At 39.0% G+C, this 19,534-nt stretch overlaps 1 protein-coding gene across 3 annotated transcripts in view; it reads right to left on the bottom strand.

Annotated features, from left to right (window-relative positions):
• VPS13B (vacuolar protein sorting 13 homolog B) overlaps positions 1-19,534 on the bottom strand; it is a 385,119-nt gene that overhangs the window by 89,191 nt on the left and 276,394 nt on the right. The gene's annotated exons all lie outside the window — the stretch shown is intronic.

The following is a 19,534-nucleotide window of genomic DNA, read 5'->3' as shown; positions in this document are numbered from 1 at the left end:
GGAGACGAAATCACAAACTGGAATGGAAGAGGAACAAAAAGCACATTTTCTAACAACACTTAAACAATGGACTACATTTGTTAAAAGAATTAATGGCAAGAATCCTTTCTCCTTTTAGAGTGTTCAGTTCCTTGATTTTTTTTCAGAAAAAAGAATAAAATCAAAGAGTAGAGTACAAACAAGGAGTCCTAAAGCTATTAGTCCTAGAGTAAGATAATTCAAAAGACTGACCAGATTAGAAGAAAATCAACAAGAGCGAGCTTGATGCACTACACTAAGACAAATGTATGTATTTATTTATTTATTTAATAAACTTCTATGCCACCACAGTTGGAATGACTCTTGGCAGTTTACAACAAGGCAGAAGCCATTTCTTGCTAAGAAGAACATTGATGCTCATCTCAAGCTTGCAAAAATCACTAGATTACCCTTCCAGAGGAATGTTCCATAGTCAGATGAGTCAAAAGTGGAAGTTCTCCAGCTACATGGATGTGAGAGCAAGTTTTCCCATGGTAGAAAGCAACAAGCCTAATAGTAGATCAGTCAATTACCAAAAACAAGCAACTGTTAAAACTATATCTCCCATCCAAGAGATGGTTTATAGCCTTCTGCATTCTGAGTATGCGAGAAAGACATACCAATATTTTAACACTGAGTTCATTATAAATTGAGTTCACATTAGATATACAGCATTTGCCGAATATAGGATAAATGTAATACATAGAATAAATGTAAAATGTCAATAGCCAAGAATGTAAAATTATATAATGACATCATAATTATTAAATAAAAAAGGAAACTGCTGTTTCAAAGGTACTCTATATAAATTGTTAATTATATGAGTTTGATATGCAGTTTTTCCATTAAAGTATAATCTCGTATTTTTATGCCAATAGAAAAAAGCAGGGTGTCCTGTGATTTCCATTGTATCAATATTTCAAGCCTTGCTATTACTAGTAAATGAATTAGTACATTCTGGGTAACATTTTTCAGTAACAGCAATTATATTCAACACTGCTAAGAACTCTACTTAGCTGTGATAGGCTCATTCTATAGATCTACACTGCCTGCAGCTTCAGAGAGGAAGACTTATAGATAGATATGATAGAGTCTGGTAAGTCTTCTTATGAGGAGACAGGTACATTTGTACATATTTAGACTCATACGTTTTGACTAAGATGGCTTCAACTGACTAGCATTGCCAAATTATCCTCTCTAGAGGTTTGGTAGTCCATATCCGCATCTTAAACTATCCCTCAGTAGGAACTAATGTCAGTCTTCTGAAAAACACATGTTTGGCCTTGGGAGGGCTGTTTTTTATTAACCTTTCAAAGCCAGTTAGTTTTCTGTGTTGCTTCCAAGCTGTGGAATGTACTCCCTTGGGAGCTGTGCTTAGACCTCACTCTTAATGTTTGTTAAAAAGGAGATAAAACTATCCTTGTTAGACGGACTATTTATGTTTATTTTTTAAAAATAATTTTTAACTATCTTGCATGTCATCTTGGTAGAAACAAAGGATATAAATGGAAATAATAATAACAGTACAATAAGGTATCATCTCATTGAAAGAATTTATATAATTTAACTGGTGTTATAGATAATTTGTCCTAGCATTGTTAATAAGTAATGTTTGCTACTCTCTCTAAAAAAACGTTGCAAAATGCATATAACCTATGACCAAGTTCTTGAAATGGTCGAATTTATTTAGATTAAATTGAGAATATTCAAAAGTTAGATGTTGAGGCACCAGAACTGCTAAGCAACTGAGTACAAAAAAAGCATGTAGGAACGAATTCTGAATATCTTGATCCAACAAGATTGTTAATAATGGAAGGCTTTGAATATTGTATTAGAAGTTATGCTGGTCTATGAACGTAATAAAGATTTGATTTGATTGTACTAGAAAAGCAGGTGTTTTATCCTTTGATATCAAGGTGAACTTCAGCATTTCATGTTAAACAAAAACTCTAGTGGCATGTGCATTATCACTACTGAAAAAACAGATTCCTTAGTTAGCTTTGAGTGATTTAAAGCATACTAAAAGAGCTCCGTTCCTGTCCTATTCTTATTTCAGAAATTAATGTCAGTATGCATCTACTCAGATGTAAAGTGAAAAGGAGCAAAAACGAGCATTGGCCATACCTACTCTTCCTCCAGAGTAGCTGTGTTTAGGCTTTCTCTCAAATGATCTCTGATCTTATAGTTGGAATGTTGGCCTACAAGGCCTTGAATCAGGAACCTATCTCACCTGCAGATAAGTAAACTACAATGATTTTATTGATCTAGCAACACACACACAACTGGAACCTGGCTGCTTTAAGTCAGTACTGCAGGCCAAAAGCCTCCAGTACAGGAACTGATTGCAACCCATTTCTGAAAAGTGGATTAGGGTGCACCACTGCTGTGAAAACAAAATTACTCCTTCCTTCCTTAAAATTAATCAGTTTATATTATGCCCAAACTAGGGAAATTGTGATTAGTTTAAGTGCCTGTTAGCAAACATAGGCTTCTTTCAACAAATGATATTTTAAGTCATTTAATGTTCTCTCCACTTTGGAAATAATAATAAATTCCAATTATTTTAAATCAGGAAGAGGACGCTTGCTATCTTTTCCTGGCCATGATAAAAGAGGGAGGAGGTGTTGTGCATGCAAGATCAAGCCTCATTTCCACTTGTCTGCATAGGGCTTAATTTCAGATAAGCATTTGCTCTAAAATGGGCAATTGTCTATCTTCTGTTTAATAAATATACTTTGTGACTTCAATAATTTCTCCAGCCAATTCATTTATGTATCATGCACTTATAGTTAAAAAAAATCCTTTCATAACATTTATTTACAGTTTAGACTTGAAATACTTTAAAAACATTATGAGCTTCATTTCTAGATTTCATGGAAAATATTTATTTTGATAAAAGTATTGTTTAAAAATCTGCAGACTCATACTCCCGTTCGAAGTCTTAAAAAAATCTTTAATTTCCTCTCCTATGCTTACGACAATAAATTGAAATGAACTGGAATTCTCAGCCAGGAGTACTCCCCTCCCATTCTAACTATGGTACTCATATTTGGAATTGTCATTGTGAATATTGAATTTCAGTATACTTAATTTGTAATGCCTGTGGCTTATTTTTCTAAAGAAATTTAATATTTATAAAATGAGTATTTAAAAAAAAACACCCAGGGTCTACAATAGGCAGCTGTTTCATAGAACAGGATCTCCAAGCCTCTGATTCACCCTCCACCCCCATCCTTCTATAAGTCAGAAGGCTATCCAGTGTACATAACTTAAAGGCATTTGCATTGAATATGTGTTGGGGGACAAAAGCAGAAAGATTTGCTTAATAATCTCTTTTAGAAATCAGGAAAAATTGTGTTTCCTTACTGTACATTTTGAAAAGTAGCTGTCATGCCAAGAATAATTTTATAATATATTGAATTAATGCTCTTTAAAAATAAGGCTTTTGTAAAATAACAATAACATTTATGAGTTCAGAGCAAATACTTACTCAAATCTTTCACTGAATTTGATAATAATGGAAACGTTTCAGACCCCAAGAAAAGTGTTGCCCAGATCCTGCTGTCAAGTGGAAGCAGCACATGAGCACAGAACTACACAGAAACTACTTCACAAACTTTTGTGCACAACTAATGCAAGCCTTAGAAAAGAGATCTCTCAATGGGGAACAGTTTCAAAGTAAACCAGAGGAAGGCACCTTTAGTGGCAGTACTATCTAACATAGTACTGTCACTAAAGGGAACCAGCAAACTAGTTTGTGAAACAAACAACCAAAGTAGGCAAACCGTTTTCCCATTTGGGTAGGGAATCCTTGACTCACCAAGGTCTGTTGTCTTAAAACCCACTCCCCATCATGTAATATCTTCTGAGCATATGAACAAAAGTTTTATAAACAAACAATGAAGAGTTATGTGATGGAGGGGCTGGGGCAGACAGAACAAAACTAGAATCCTTACACCCATTTTTTTTTCAGGATGGAGACCAGCATGCTATGTGCAGAAAAGAGCAAAAAATCGTAAGCAAAAGAAATTAAAAACTTGAAATAAGAAAAAAGAAAATATAACTACATCTAGTTCATGCCAAAAACTTTCTAATACATCTCCAATATATCTATTCTGTCAAACTATCCTTGCTTCCACTACTTCAACACATCACTTCATTAACTACATTTTCTTCCCTAAGAACCAGTGTGGTTTAGTGTTTAAGGTGCTGGACTAGGACCAGGGACACTTGGGTTCAGGTATACCTGCATGCACTGAAATTCCCTGTATGACTTTAGGCCACTCAACTCTTCCAGCCCAACCCTATCTCACAGAGTTGTTATTGTGGGGGAAAAATGGAGGAAAAGGTGCTATCTATGCTTCCTTGAGCTCCTGGAAGCAAATTAGCAGAAAACAGAATAGGTGAAAAACAACATGAAAATCAGGATTACAGGAGGAAGTATTAAACAATGAATGAAGGTGTAGTTTGAGCAGTAGATATAAGGGAGAAAAAGACAAACACAAAAAGGAAAAGAAGGAAGACATGGCAATAGAGAAGTAAGCAACATGAAAATGTGGGGTTCATTAATTACTAAATACAATGTTTTCTAGTAGGCCTACTACAAGTAGTAGCTGGTCTGAGATACAATTCCATAACTTAAGCGTCCAAGAGGCTAGGGATAAAACCACTGGAGTATTCATTTGCAAATATTTCCATTTCTCCCATTACTAGTCATATCTATAACAACAAAATTATTATCATATTATCATCATTCCAATTTTGAAGTCATTTTCTGACATTGTAATGACAAAGGATAATGTTAGTGTCTGTGCTAAAAATTCTGTGTTCAAGCATTTTGAATTCTCTAGAAATTAGAATAATTTTTCTTAGGTCCTTTGCAAATTCTCTAGGGTAAGAACATTCTTCCTTAGCAACCAGCAATATCCAGTTTAGAAAATTTTGTTTCTTTTTCTGAAGATCTATATGTAACTAAGTAGGGTGAGGACTACTCTCATACTTTTTTCATAGGCAAGATGTGCAGGTATGTAGTATCTTAAATGGTCTATTTTGAATCCATCCCCTACTTAAATACCTACCTAGCAGTCCTCATAATGTGAATATCTGTATGTATATGGAGCTGGGAGCCATGCGTGTACTACACAAACAGCTGGTGTATTCCCCATTGTGTACCTTACTCTCTTATAGTCCTTCCTCTCCAATCTCTCCACTCTGGCAGAGAGATGGAGAGGAAGGGATTACAAGAGAGTAACAGGGACACAATGGGGAATATACCAGGCTGTTTGTGTAGTGCGCTTGGGGCTGCCGGCACCAGCACATGTGCTTTTGATGTGTATTCCCCATTGTGTCCCTGCTTACTCTCTTGTAATCTCTTCCTCTCCAATGAATGTAAATACAAATATTAATTCCCTTCCTGCTGTCCTGTTCCAACTATGAGACGGCCAGGCAGAGTTACTAATAACATTCTTTATTGAATAAACTATTTACAATAGCAAGTTCTTGCAATAAATTAGAGCATATAATTCAATCAAGTCCACCCAGGTGGCAAAGGACACCCAGGCAACACTGAAGAGTCAGACTGTGGCAAGGTAGCAAGGCAGAACTTGGCCAATTCTCTGATTGAAGCTGCAAGGCTGGAAGGAGCTAGGGTGCGTGGCACAGGAGAGGCTGAACACTCAGATTGGTGTCCTGGCACACAGGCTGGATCAGGCTGGCACACAGAGGCTAGACAAGGCTGGGCTGGAGTATCTGGGCAGGGCTTGGTTCTGGAGACAAGACTGGACTTGGCTGGAGTGTCTAGGCAAGGCTGGGTTCTGCAGGCAGGACTGGACTTGGCTGGGTTGCCTAGGCAAGACTCAGATCTGAAGATGAGGCTGGACTGGACTGGAGCGTCTGGGCAAGACTCAGTTCTGGAGACAAGGCTGGACTGGACTGGGGCATTGAGACAAGGCTTGAACCTGGAGACAAGGCTAGACTGGGCTGGAGCACTTAGACAAGACTGGGATCTGGAGGCAAGGCTGGACTGGACTGGAGCATTCAGGCAAGGCTGAGATCTGGAGGCACACCCAGATTGCGTTGAAGTGAAGTGACGAGGCTTGGAGCTGGAGGTGAGACTGTGCTCAACAGGGACAGCAGAGAGAGGCTCTACTGGAGCGACCTGAGCAGAAGGCTGTTCCACGAAGGCAGAAGGTGCTGGAGCTGGTTCCACTCTGGCTACAGGCAAGGTTTCCGATGCTGGTAAGGATTCTTCCGCAGGTGCTGTGAACTCAAAGGAGCGGTTGTCTCCGGCAGCTTGCTCTTGGCACACCTGCCTTATTTGCTCCTTTTCACGCCATTTTCCCTTACCAGCCAATTGCACTTCTTTTTCTTTCACGCACTTCTCTGCTCTCCTCTTTCAAGCACTGATTGGAGGCTTCAAATCTCCCTCTGGAGTTTGTCCAATCATCTCCTGAGATTTCTCCCGCTCTGCTGAGTCACTTCCTGGTTTAGATTCTTCAGGACTTTGCTGATAGGTTTCATTTTCCCCTTCTGACTCCGAATAAGTTTTGTTTTTGGAGTCAGAAGCAGGCTCAAACCTCATACCTGCTAATTATCACAGTGCTGGGGTGAGCATTCCAAAGGGCAGGGGAGTGGGAAAAAGGAAAGCACAGTCACATGATAGCAACCACTTTGCTTAATGACAGAGCTTCTGGTCCCTACTGTAGTTGCTAAACGAGGACTACCTGTACTGGGTTTACGGTGCCCTTGTATTGCTCAGGTTGCAGAAAAGTAAACACATGTTTCTACCTTTGGCCTTGCTTCTGTAAACCTAGGTAGGGGGAGGAAAAGAAGGTAGTGACAGCAAATAGCATCACCTATCTGTATCACCTCAGGCTGTCTTGCTTGGATGGGGTAGACCTGGTAGTAAGCAGACCCTTTACATACTCAAACATATTTCTGCTGCTATAGAATATTTACACTGGATGACCTACATGTGTCTCACCATTCTTTGCAAAATTCCAGATAATCTGAGCATTTCAACCATAGTAACGTGTTGGAGATTTTGTGGGGCCAAGTTACAGCCTTAATCCAAACACATCTTCCCAGAGAAAACAAAGCATAGGCTCAGCTGTATAGTGTCAAACTGGGGAACTATCCCATTACAAAAACACTTATTCAGGAAAAGCATACTGTCAGCTTAGCTATAGAACTTTCAGAAGGCCAAAAAATGCTGATAAGCTGGGAAAAGATACTGGGAGACAGTATTCTCTGGGAAAGCAAAAGAAAGCAACTCCCTAGAAAGAAACTACTGTATGTTCACGGAATAACTGCCTCTTTGTTCTTTCAAAACCCCACTGACTTTGCAGTCCTGTGCCATTACCTCACGGTTACATCCTAATGGCCTTACTGACTTCACTAGGCACATGATGTTTTATATCCAATGAAATACCTAGCTGCTCTACCTAATCACATGTATATCCTAATTTGCATATGTCTATAAGAAGGGACCGTAACCCCACCCTTCTTTAGGCCTGTCTTTGCCTCCGGTGCTGTCAGTAAACCGATCTGTGCTTGTTCTCCTGTTCAAAAGCAACCCTAACATATTCTACTACAAGTGCAGATAGTCTTGTGGCCATTCTGTTTCTAGCACTGTAGCTTCATGTGACTATGAAACTAAACACTGCCACTTGATTTGCTTGGGTAAAGTGTTATACTACAAAGTCTATGTGCCCTTTTGAACCATACTTTTAAAATTCTATATCAATACATAATACTCTACTTTCATTTTAAGAGATAGTGAAAAAGTTGCAGAATGTTCTTTCCAAGTAGTGTGAATTTCATTTTTGCCCAAATGATCCATAAAAATGGTTTCCATGAATTTCAAATGAAGATGATTTATACTGTCAAAAGCAATTATACTGAAATTGCACAACGATTTTAAAAAGTATTATCTTTTTTAATATTTCTAAGAGCCAGTACTCTTCCTCAAGGCCATTACAGCTTTATTTTTCAATTGTTCTGTTTCTCCTTGGGGACGAAATAAATCTTGCTATAGAAATCACATTGCACCTAATGAAGGGATTGGAAGTTGGGAAGAGAAATCCTAAAAAGAGGTCATTAGTCAGGGGACACACAGAGTAAAGTTATATGGGGGGTTAAAAGAGTAAGTATTCAAAACAGCTGAAAACAGACAAATATAGATGTACTGCAGTGAAATGATGAGTAACATAAGACAAGGACTTTAGTAAAACTTCTTTCAGTTGAGTTCCATTAATAGAAAAATCTATTTAAAAGTATCTATCTAAAAATGGAGGACAAGGCTTTACACGCTACAGGAAAGGGGCACTGAAACACTAATGGAAACTACCAGCGTACCCCAGAGTCTACCTGTAGGATCTCTATGCATCTGGACGAACTACAGTATACAAGATGAATTTACACAGTTACTGTTAGTTAGAAAAGGTGAAAAGGACCTTTCCTTTCTCCCTACCCCTATACAAAGCTTTGACACAGCTAAGCAAGGCAATCATTTCAACCATTGCAGTCCTAGCTCACAGAATCAATTTATTTTTCTGAAACCTGTTATGATATCCAAAAATTACTGTTTTCTTCATGGATATCATGCAAGTTAACATGCTGTTTTGTGGAGCACTTGCATATTTTTTTTTCCATAAGGAGAACAATTTGACTAACAATTCCACAATTTTTAAAAACAGTCCTTCAGGAGACTAATAAAAATGGCTGGATGAGGTTTACAAAATGTTGCCAGCCTTGCCTTGTGAAGGTCTGCTTTGATCCTTAATAGCACTTGGATGTATCAATGTGTTGATGGAGAAAAGACAATCAGCCTTCTTTATAATGGGGCTTCTGTATGTCATTATAAAGTATGGGATGCCATATGCTAGAAAGAAATAAGTAGGTAGTCTTTATACAGCTGGAAATGATCTAGGAACACTTGACAAATCTGCAGGCATGTGATTGATACTAACCAGAAGCTGATTTGCATAGCAATTACTTGAAGGCAGAACTATTAACTTTTATAAAACCACCATATAACTTATTTTACTCTGAAGATATTATAGTGAAAGATGTAGCACAATGACAATTGACAAGGGCAAATAAGTAAAGACAACTATAAAAGACTCTCTCATGGCTGAGCAGCAAAATTCTAATGGTCCATATATTTTACGTTTTTCCCTAGGCTATTTGAAGTGCTCCTGCAAGAAGAAAATCATCTTAAGCAGCCTTCTCCTTCCCATTTAGTTCCCTTGCAGCTCCCTTAAATAATTATTTATAGCTGTATCCTGCTTTTTGGTTTAACTCCAACTGCTTCTTCTCTTGGACCAAAAAGATATGTCAGCTTCATTCTTCTGCCAATAGCTCCTTCTTTCTTGGAAACCTAGGAATTGTTCTGTACAATTTCCAGCCAAAGAGATACAGTGAGTTATATAAGTGTGACTTGTGAATGAATGAGCACGGGCATTTGCATTACCTCTATGTAATTTGAAGAAGCAAGAAAGCAACATAAAAAAATTCCTTACACAATATTATCTACTTTGACTGGCAATGCTATTCAAAGAAAGTTCTTTCCTATCTCCTGCTATCTGACCCATTTCTGTAGCTACACTTCTGTTCGCTGGGATATTTCTATACACAAAACTTGCAGTCTGCCACAGGCTAAAAACCTAAACCACTGTTAGTTCAAACAAGTTATGTAAGAACTGCTACCCAAAAATAATCTCCCAAGTGAACACATTGTGTCTGAGTATGTAACCAAACCAGTCAGGCTTCTTGCATTAAAAGGCCAGGAGGATTTAAAAAATAAAAATAAAAACCCAAACTCAAGAAACTATTCAACTAACATGGTTTTAAAAAATATTTTCAGGTACTGAAAAACATTGCATAGAATCTTCAAAAAACTGAAGAGTACCAATGCTCTTGCTTCTTCTGTCACCCTCAAGTTAGTTTAAAATCCACATTAGTAAAATAGTTACAAATGGAGAATTCTGTGTCAAAAATGTTTTAAATAGTGGATGTTTCTTCCATGGACAGTCACTGACAAACTAGTTAGGAAGTCATAATGAAGTCTGCCAAATGGTATATGCAAATTTGGTCTTGTAGTTCTTCCAAAAGCATAACCCATTTTAGTTTACTGATGAAAGACAGATATTTTGGGTGCAACATTTGGGCAAATATATTATAATCTCCATGTTGGTTGTTCCTGCCCCCCCCCTCCAAATCACCCTGTTGCAAAATAAATTGTCAGGAATCTTACTGGTTTAAGTTAAGGAGCTTGAAGCTTAGGTTAGGATGACTGATTTAAACCTACACAACAGATGTTATTAATGTAGATCTAGCATGGTTTTATGGGTGTGTTTGTGTATGCAAGAAGGAAAGAGACAAAGAAAACAAGCATGCATGTATGAAAGAATGGCTTCCTCTGTTTTTCTGAACAACTGTCTCTCCTGTAAACTCCTTGAAATCTTGTCTTTCTATTGTGATTTAATTGAGGGAGATTTGAGGAGATCTCATGAGGGAACTCTACACTGTTTTTTTTCCAGCAGTGGTTCTTTGTCACTATAAAAAGGATTATTGCTTAGAGAAATATTGAGAAATTGTTCATCTAATTTCTCTTTGTACAAATTTGACAGAGAATTTAGAAAGGACATTTGTGCTCAAGTCTAATCAGAGTGAGATAAAAAGGAATACTGCGCATCTTGGTGATTCCTCCTGGACTTTTTCCTGTTATTACCCATCTGGTAATTCTATTATCAACCAATTTTCTCATCTCATGCTTCTACAGCCAGGGCCTGGCAATTCTGAATGTTGAGAGAGGGTGGAAGAAGAATCAGTGCCAAAACAGCAAGACTAATGAAAGAATCCTGATGTGTAGCCCACCACTGCTAATTTCCTTGGATTGCAAACTGCACAACTGAAACTGATCAGCATTGTCACAGAAGAAGGTTGCAAAGATCTACTTACTAGGATACTAAAAGAACAGATCTCTAAGGGAGGCACTTTTGTTAATAAAGCACTCTGCTAGCTGGAATGACCAGACTGTAACTCCACCAGCAGGAAAGCAATCAGGTTAAATGAGAATGCTAGCAATGGTCAAATACAATAGATTAGACTACTGGATTTCTCATTAGTGTGAAATAGAGTCTTGGGGAGAATGAACTGTCACTAAAGTACCATACTTCAACATTGTCAATTAACCATTCTTCACTGAGACTTTTTTAGCATTATATATGGCCACATGTGGGCTCTGTAAAAATACAAGATGTGTTATCAGTGGTAAACAGGTATTAATGACCTTGAACAGATCAAATCCTTGAATGTATCCTTAATGTATGTTCCTCCTGCATTATAGCAGCCCTGGCAGCTTAAGCATATATTTTGTGTGAGTACTTCAAACACTAAACATTCGGGGACTTATATTACTTTAATCCACTGCAGGCAGTGCTTCATTTAATTTTATTGGCTGTGCTGGAGGTAGTGGATCTATTTGGGGGGCAGGGGAGGAACAAAGCTCTTTTACGTATCTTTTCAAAAGGGCTTAATTATATTTTATAGCCTGGGCCAGGAGCCCTGCTTGTTTTCTGTCTAACAAGGTTCAAATGGAGTTCAGACAAGTGATGAATCAGAAGCGAAGTCAGAGATGGTTATCTTTATGAAATGAGCTCATCTCCATTTGGGAAAGGCTGAACAGGTACATCATGTTCAGTGTTGAATGTTAAATAGTCTGGAAATCACATGGTGGTCAGTGATTTGATAGTTTTTGATTTATTGTATTGTATCTTCATTCAGAGCAAATACATCTAACCTAATTTTATACATACATACATACATACATACATATCCTTTGATAAGGTACAACTTTATGCTTAGAATACTTATATAAGAATATTGAATTCTGTACTTGTAAAATAGTTCATTAGTACCCCAAAACAAAATAAAGAAACAATATAGAATTGGCTGTTAACTTATTGTGTGAACCTAACATTTTAAACATTCTATTATGTTTAATGAGCAATAATCACAGAGTATATTCCATTTTTACTGCATAAGTTGCATTTATGCAGAAGAACTTTCCAGAACTGGGTCCCTGTCTCTGGATTCATCCTTGTATCTTCTATTTACTAGATCACAGTTCTTCCAGGAAGTCTAACTTTACAGCTAACAATATTTTGACAGTAGTTTTATAACAGTGCAAATATAAAATGTCAGGCCCAGGACTCCAATGTACTGCTGTTGTGCACAGCATATATATCAATTTAATAATCAAAATGTTTATTTCTCAGAGGATGTTCAATTACCTCTATTATAAATGTATCAGGAGAGAGAAAGAAAGAGAGAGAAAGAGAGAGAGAGAGAGAGAGAGATTTGAAAGGAACCAAATAGTTTGAGACTGTTCCCTCTGAATATCATCTCTGCTCAGACTTTCCTAAGTTAACTGGCAGGTGGAACTTTGATTTTAATGGATTTTTATATTTTGAGCATCATCTTTCTCAAAATCAGCATACTATGATTAATTTGTATTAATGGGGGGAGGCAACAGAAGAAGCTAGTTTATCAGTAGCAACTCTGAACTCTATTATAAAGTAACGTTAGGGCATCTGACCAGGATTAATAGTGATAGTCCTGGGATTAGGTAGTATCTTATTTCATAGATTTTAAGCCATCTGTTCCTTCCTCCTACATTTAGGTCTGCAGAACTATAAATGCAGCTCTACCTCAGGGACTATAGGAAGGAATTAGAATTGTTCTGCTTTTCATTATCACAAGATTCAGTAACTCATTTCATTGTCAGGTTAATCCTCTTTTACTCTTTCTTTTGCGCTTGTAGAGTATGCCAAAATGACAAATAAAATCCCAGATGTTACAGACCTGATGAGGTCGCCACCTTTCCTTGAGTGTTGTGTTTAAGCTACTTGGGACACAGCGTCAAAAGCGACAGGACCCTGATGCCCACACCCAATATTCATTATGATTCGTTAGTGATTTGTATAGCTGTCTACTGGCTGAATTTCCACTTCAATCCTCAGCAGCCATGAAAATGTTTTGTTTCTTCTCTAGCTTTTACTGACAAGGAATTCATTTCCTATTGTTTAAGCATTGGAAAGAGTTTATGATTCTTTCTAAAAGTAACAAAGGTCTTTTGGCACTTGTAAGCGGATTGTTACTCTAGTTTATCATCTAGCAGCAAATCCATCATATTGGTTTTACTCAAAGTTGCAAAATGCGACAGATAGATGAAGGATGCCATGTTCTTACAACAGAGGCTAAGAAGCTCTGGAAAATCTTCTGGATATATTGGCTCTAAGAATTGTTTTGGATGCATTGTACAAATAAAAACTGGTTCTAATAAAATTCCATGATTTAGCCAATGCTGAACTGGCCGGCAGTGACATTATAGTGGAGGAATACTTGGTTATACTTGGAATACTTGGGGCTGTGGAACTAAATATGGTTCCTAGCTTTTTCATTTAAAACTTTACTGTCACCCTATTCAGACCACACCCAAACAGATTATACAAATGTTTTCAGTCAGAGGATCACACATTATTTATTTATGTCTCAAATTTGTACTACTGCCCATCTCCCCCCAAGGAGGGACTCTGAGCGGTTATATTATCTATTATCCAAATTTACTATATTATATTATCTATTATCCAAACACCAAGCCCTGCTGCATTTGCTCTGGATTCTGTTGGACTGAGTGGCAAGACCTGAACAGCAATGGATGGAAGGAATTTAGAACTGCCCTTGAGGAAACACTACTTTGTCAAGATTCCTGACCATACAGGGTTCCTATCATATTCAGGTTAACACAAGAACCCTTCACATCTTCCTGCTCAATATAAGGGTGTTTTGCCTGTGGCTGAAAACACTGCATCATGCAACCCTACATTTGGGAACAGACTGCAACTAACGGAAATTACCCTATCACCCATCCACAGACTACTATGGGGGGAGGTGGGCAGTGATAAAATTCGATAAATAAATAAATACTATGCTACATTATAACTGGAGAATGTATAGCTGAAAAATGCTGTTAGACAAAATTTCATCACTGAACTTTCTGCAAGTTATAATAATTTTATATCTGGAAAATAGCACAGATGAGAATATCAGGATTTCAGAAGAAGCATACGCATTAAATTGAGCTATTTTTGAATAGTGGTTTTTCAAACGTTCCAAGCATCTTGAGCTACAATTAGTGTGTTGTTTTGTAAATTGTGATGGACTCATTTTTAATGTTTTCCCTCCAATGTACTGAGTAAATTTGCAAAGTCCAGTTGCATCCCTCTGCTCTTGGCCACCTTAAGAGAAGGAGTAAAAGGATGAGGGAGAACCATAGTCACTAAAACACATGTTTAGATCCAGGTGATACTACAGCTGGGTGAGGCAGGGTATTATCCCTAAATTCAGAGACATTTCTGAATAGGTGATCCCATGCATATAAAAAGAGGAAGTCAAATTGTATCTTCGTATGTGCCTAGCAGATACCATTGCACTTTTATTTATATAGAGAGAGAGAGAGGGAGAGGGAGAGGGAGAGGGAGAGAGAGAAGTTAGTATTGATCGGCTATGTTTTGTGTGCGCAGTATTGTGTTTACCTTGTAAATTTTGCGTGCATTACACACATTTTTGTAACGTTATTTACATCCACAGTTGTAATTTATAAAATGTGAGGAATATATTTCTGGTTTGTTTACTGAGCTTCAATGTATGTATTCTGTGTTTGAATATATTTATATTGAGCTTTCCAATTGCATGCTAAAAGTAAAGATCAGGTTACATATATTCTTGGTTAAGCACTGCTGGAAAATTGTTAAATGCAGAAATGTGTATTAGGCTTCAGCATTAGAAGAGAGAAAAGCCTCAATTTAAGAGGTGAAAAGTATATTTTTATGCTGCAGGGATTATTCACTGGCTATACTGAAGTGAACCGCACAGTATGTTGTGCTACACTAGGCCTCTCAGGTTGTTTGTGTACTGAGGCTGGATAAAACATATTTAAACCATTGCTTTCAATATTTGCTACAGGAATTTTTAAAATATTATCTCCTAGTTTAGCTTTAGGTAGTCTTCAGCATGGATCACTATCCCACTTAATTTTGTGACTCTGGGGTGAAAAGCGGGGGATCAAGGGGCTTATTTTGAGTTCGTATTGTTTCCTATGGCAGAGTACTCAAAATGTTTTAAGCTTTGTCTGTATACATCATGGAACATTTGAGGTATTTGGAGTTTTGTTCTGTTGGTAATTTTTCCTTAATGCAAAATAAAATCCTTTTTCTTTTCTACATACCCATACTATAAGCTAAGTAAAAATGTCTAAGTAAAATGTCTCCTCCCATTCCTTTCAACCAACCATGCAATGCTTGAAACCTACCTGGGTTTGAGAGAAGAACTTCCCCCTCCTCATTCAACCAGGTATCATTGATACATACCAGGTCTGCCCTATCATCCATGATCAAATCATGGATGAGGAGATATTATAGGCAAACATATATTCAATAGCATTAGCCAGTATGCAGGGTATTCCAAAGCCCCACCACATGATTCCTGAGAGGAACGTTGTGGAGGTATTAAAGTGGGGATTGGCTTGAGTTTTCAAATCTCCCTTCCCAGAGGGCAGACTTCTTATTTCCCACTATATCTCCCAATGCCCCCATTTATGCTACCCCCTCACTATCCCTTTCCATTCTCCCACCAGATGACTTAAGTAGACAACTAACTCAACTTCCCTCCTCTCTCTCCCAACCTACTTTCCACCACATTCTTCACCCTTATTCCATAACTGCTGTCATTCCACCGTCTCCACTGTAACTATCCTTATCCCATCCAACATCTTGCACTCCCTTCAACCCCTGCCTCACTTCTTCCCCCAAACTACACTTTTACTTGATTGAGATTATGCTGATCAGGATTCTGCTCAGGATTAGACTTCTCAGGATTCTCACTACTAAGAGAAACACTCCACCAGAGAATGGCCCACACCAACAGTTCTCTCGTCCCCCATCCTCTGTCACCCTTTCTCTCACCCAGAGGATGATTCACATCAATTAATCATTCCCCACAGACCAGTCTCCAGTATCAGAACCAATCCACACTATCCACCACTCCCTCTCCGGTAGCCAATTCCACTTCACACAATTAATAGCCATGAACCTAAAGTAGGGGAGGAGGAGTGGTGATTGTCATCTGAGAGATCTCCAAGTGACCAGAACACTGTTCCACAGCATGTAAAGTTTGCCTAGGAGATTGGTCTTGAAGGACAATTTGATTGTGTTACTGTTCTACCAGCCTCCATGCTACATACTTTTAGCACTGCTCAAGCAGTGATTCTACCACATGTCCAGGGAACTTCAATTTATTTCTCTGAAGGAGAAGCTGCTTGGGAGTTCATGGTCATCATGTTTAGGGAATCAGGGAGGAGCCTGCCCCAGCCTCTTCTAAGTACTATTTTGTTTCCTGGGACTTAAGGAATGTTTCAGCCCTCTTTGCTTATGTAACCATCTTGCCTATTTCCCTCAATGTCATCTTCCTGATTCTCTACACCATGGGATTGTCCCAGGTGATCATAGGGCTGACCAACGTAAGATATGCTGTATGTCAGATCTGTTTTTTTTCTAGAAGCAGGTGAGAAATAATCTGAGGTTTGGGGAGGTATCATGGTCATCTCATTTCTAGTTTCCATGGAGTTAACTGGTGACACAAACTTCTGCAGGGAGGAGGATCTGGCTGTGAGTCTTGATTGATCTGGCTGTGAGTCTAATAGTGTGATGGCCAGCTCATATTCAGAAAAGTCTGAGATGGAGGAAGCTGCTTGGGTGCCCCAGATGAATACTAGCCTCAAGGGGAGCCTAGCAATCAGGCACTGAAGGCTGACATAGCTGGAGGCAGCAGCAGGAAAGGGGCTGGATCCAGGACCTCCAAACAGAGCTGAGTGCAGAGCAGAACAGAGGAGATCTACGTGGCTCCTCATATGGTTTCCACCCTTGATTGCACTCAGTGCAGACTCCCTTTAAGAGCCATCACTGCCCAGCAGTTCTCCACTGTGAACAACCTCTGTGTCTGCCAGTAATCTGTGTGTTTCTGTTCTAAACCTGCTGCCTGAGAAATATCTGCTTCTGAACCTGGATTGGCTGACAAGCCACAGCTGGACTCCCGGACCTTGGACTGTGACCTTATGTGATGCCCTCACCTGCTGCTTTGGAAATCATGCAGACGAGCTTATACCATTGTTTGGGACTTTGCTGGAGTATATGTGCACTTGCATACACACCCTGCCTGCCGCTGTCTGTATTATTTAAACTCAAGAATAAGGCCTCTGCAGCCTAACTGAAGTGTGTGTGGGTGTTTGGCCTGGAACAGAACAAATAGACCCTATACGTTTCCAAGAATGCCTGGGGAGTTTCCCAAGGCAGGCAGTTCTGTTGTGTGCTTTGTTGACCACTGGAATGAGAGGTTAGCAGTGGTGCTTGACAAGATTGCTCCTAAACACCCAGTCCCTGACTGCTGAGCCAATAGAACTCCTCGGTTGACTAAGGAGCTCTGGGAGATGAAGCTACAGAAGAGATGCCTGAAGCAATACTGGCATGCAATGAAGAACAAATATAATTACACTGTGCTGGTAAGGGCAGTGAAGTGTGATTATTCTTCTGCTTTCATTGCATACGCAGATAGCCACACAGCAGCATTATTTAGAGTTACATATTCCCTGTTGGGGAAATCCAGGCTGGAAAATGGGCTGCTGGATCATTGCAAAGAATTCACTCAGCATCTGAAGGATAAAGTTTCTCACATTTGCTCAGAGTTGGATGCTAGCTGGCTAAGTTCATTTGAGATGATCTGGGATTAATTTGAGCCTGTGGATCCTGAGGAAGTGTCCAATGTTGTCTGTGCTGTCAGCTGAGTATAGAGCAGAAACTGTTGTTGCTGCTTTTGCTGATGAACTCTGGCAAGACCAAAATAGGGGGAATGCAACTCTCCTGCTCCTGCTGGATCTCTTAGCTGCCTTCAGTATTATTGACCATGGTATCCTTCTTGGCTGGGTGCAAGGGCTGGCAGTTTGAGCACTGTTTTTCAGTGATTCTCCTCCTTCCTTAGCAACTGATCCCAATCTGGTTAGGGGAGAGGTCATGTCCTCTGTTGTGAAGCATCACCAGGCCTGGTCCTTTTCTCTGTTTAGCATCTACATGAAGTCCCCAGGAAAGGTCATCTATCGCCCAGGATGAGGCATTGTCAATCTGTGGATGATACTCAACTGTACGTCTTTGCCACAGGCTGGGAAGGAGATGTAGTGCAGGTCCTGACCTGACACCTGGAGGCTATTAGGGTTGGATGCAGAAAAAGAGGCTTAAGCCAAATTCTAGCAAGATGGAGTAGCTGACTAATTCCAGAGATATTTCATCATTAGCTCTGAATAAAGTTGGCCCACAGTTTAGGTGTCCTCCTGGACTCACAGTTCCTGCCTGAACAGAAAGTTAAAGCTGTGGCCAGGACAGCCTTTGCACAATTATGTCCTGTGTGTCAGTTGAGGCCATTTCCAAACCAGGAGGCTTTGTTCATAGGTACTCAGGCTTTGTCACCGTGCATCTAGACTACTGTAATCAATCACTCTAACATAGAGATGTCCAGAAGGCCATTTGGAGAGTTCAGCCGATTCAGCATAAAGCAGCCTAGGAAGTTATGGGGGCACTAAGGCTCACCAAGGTAACATCACTTGCAATTCAAGGTCCTGGATATCTCTGGGAACAGTCACTCACCCACCAACCCACACAAACAATGTACTGCTCTGATAGTTTTGGTTTCTGTTAAAGCAACAATTCTAGGCAGAATTGATTTTTTTTAAAGTTTTCAGCGTTTTAAAGTCAACACTGGTCTCAATTCATGTGCAAAAGAGCATGTGAACATACTTTAATAAGGATATATATACTCCTACATGAAGATCAGCTATATCTTAATACTTAATATCTTAACACCAGTACTCTGTGTTATCCTAACCCTAACCCTAACTATAAGGGGATGTATTCGCTTACCATGCTGCATCACTATTGTGTGTGTTCTCACATACAGTATGTGAACAGATCTGTTATGTTTGCCAATCTATATGAAACCTTGTTTGCTTGCTCGCTTGCTTTCAGCAAAGAACTTCTACACACGGAAGCCAGTGGGACCTCACAAAGCATGTGTCAAACAGGGCAGAAGATTGGTTCAATAGAAAAAAAGGCAAGTACTAGTAAAGAACCCAAAGTAGGAAGAAAACTAACTATAAAAAACCCCTGATTAATAATATCTGGAAAACACATTTTATTGTAAGGTTATCGGTTAATTAAACCTGCTTTAAAATCATTAGGCACGATCATAAGCTTTTGTTTTGCTTCCATGAGGGAGGAAACATGCCTATCACACAGTCCCAAACGAGGCTTTTAAAAAATGGTTCTCAGCACAAGAGGGTTTTTCTTACATTACAAACCAACGTCCATCTCTTACACAAAGGCTCATCTGGAAAAGAGGCCGTTTACAC

This window comes from Candoia aspera, chromosome 3 (genome assembly GCF_035149785.1).
Source record: "Candoia aspera isolate rCanAsp1 chromosome 3, rCanAsp1.hap2, whole genome shotgun sequence".
Lineage (NCBI taxonomy): Eukaryota > Metazoa > Chordata > Lepidosauria > Squamata > Boidae > Candoia > Candoia aspera.
Note: the sequence above shows the minus strand (reverse complement) of the source record. Positions and strands in the feature narration are given on the sequence as shown.